Source organism: Triticum aestivum, chromosome 7D (genome assembly GCF_018294505.1).
Source record: "Triticum aestivum cultivar Chinese Spring chromosome 7D, IWGSC CS RefSeq v2.1, whole genome shotgun sequence".
Lineage (NCBI taxonomy): Eukaryota > Viridiplantae > Streptophyta > Magnoliopsida > Poales > Poaceae > Triticum > Triticum aestivum.
In genome coordinates, this window is record NC_057814.1 from 561,726,863 (window position 1) to 561,728,888 (window position 2,026).

Here is a 2,026-nt window from a genome sequence, read left to right on the forward strand (position 1 = left end):
TTGGATGGACATCGTACGGTCACTGGAGCTAGAATCATTCATATTTACTAAGTTCACAAAGCCCTCCGTCCCCGTCATCTTAGTAGGCCCGCAAGTCAGCCTCCCACTATGGTGGGTCCCAGCTAGTAGGGGGATATTCATTTTTTGTGCGTAATAACGAGGCACTTCCTTGCGTGGGAAGATATAGCTGATGGGTCCGACCTGTCAGCGGGGGAACATTTTTTTCACGAAATACGGAGGCCCTTCCGGTGGGTCCCAGCTGTCAGGTGGAGGAATCATTATTTTGCGCGTAATAAGGAGGCATTTCCTTGCGTGCGGCCATGGACCCAGCTGTCAGCCCCTCCACGTACAGTCTACTTCCGATGCATGTCGTGCGTTGACCACGTTGACCACGTCGCGCCAAGAGCACCACGGCAGTGGACGACGGCGAGGCCTAGGAAGGGAAAGACACGGAGACAGGGAAAACTCGGCAGTTGTTTCCCACGCGTAGGGGAGTGCGACGGTTTACTCGTTTGTCTGCCGTCGCCAGAGAATAACAGCAGGTGTGGGTGAGTAGAGGGATGGCTAGGGCAGCGATGGGAGAACGATGGGGCAGTGAGGCCTGCGCGGCAGCATAGCCAGCCGCGGGAGGAGGGAGCAGGCAGTCCCGCCGGCGCTTGTTTGAGCGGCTGGAGCCGGAAGAGCAGAGATTGAAGAAGCACGACGGGCATTGGATGGACATCTAATAGTCAGTGCTCTCGTGTGTTTACTAAGTTGACACGGTGTTGCGTGTGCGTTAACCTTATTTTTTTAGGAAAGCATACGTGTCAACCTATAGTAGGTGCACAAGTCAGCCTCAAATCTGTGGAAAACAGCATACAACCCATCTGCCATTACTTCTAATAATTTACAGCCCATTTGCCAATTCTTAAGATTTCTTTGGAGCCCATCTTCTTTTAGTTACACTAGTAGAAAACAGGGCTTTCGTTCGGGCCTGGCCAGCCCATTAGTCCCGGTTCTGCATGAACCGGGACCCATGGGGTGCATTAGTGCCGGTTCGTGAGCCCAGGGGGCCGGCTGGGCCACATGGGCCACTGGTCCTGGTTCGTCTGGACCTTTTGGTCCCGGTTCAACGCACGAAACAGGACCAATGCGCCTCGCCCCTGGCCCATGACCATTAGTCCCGGTTTGTGCCACAACCCGGGACTAAAGGGTTGGTCCTCGTTGCGGCCAGAGTTTAGTCCCACCTCGCCAACCAAAGGGCGCTCACACCGGTTTATAAGCCCGTCCCTCTCTGCCTTGTTGTGCTCCTCTCAAAATGAAAATAGATGCCCTTATACAATCAATTTGACCTAAATTCATAGTGAGCTTCTCGGAAATTCATAGAAATTGATTATGAATTTAGGTTGAATTTTCTCTATAGGCGCATCTATGCTCATTTTTTTATGTTGGGGTTGGCGATCTTTACAGACTTTTTGTGTGTTGAATATGCACCATTCAAAATCAGTCTCTGCTATGAATGGTTCATTTTGAACACACAAAAAGTCTGGAGTTCAAATAAGTTTAAGAAAATGAAATCCCTTTGTAACAGATGAGTTTTCGTCTGAAACCCTGATACTTCGAAGGAGATTGTCCATTTTGTTCACGAAGTGCACCCAGTTTTTGCCGTAACCCCCTCAACTTTCTTGCACATGCTATGTGGATGAAATGATGATACCATGCCAACTTTCAACCTTTTCAGAGTTCATTTGAAATGCTTTTCAATTTTAGGGTCTTATAGGTCAAAATAATTAGTAAATGCATGAAAAATAACAAATGCAGTCAGAAAGGATTGAAAAATGATGATGTGGCTTTGAATGGTGCATTTTGAACACACAAAAAGTCAGGAGTTCAAATAAGTTTTAAAAAATGAAATCCCTTTGTAACAGACGAGTTTCCGTATGAAATCCTGATACTTTGAAAGAGATTGTCCGTTTTGTTCACGAAGTGCATCCAGTTTTTGCCGGGACCCTCTCAACTTTCTTGCACATGCTATGTGGATGAAATG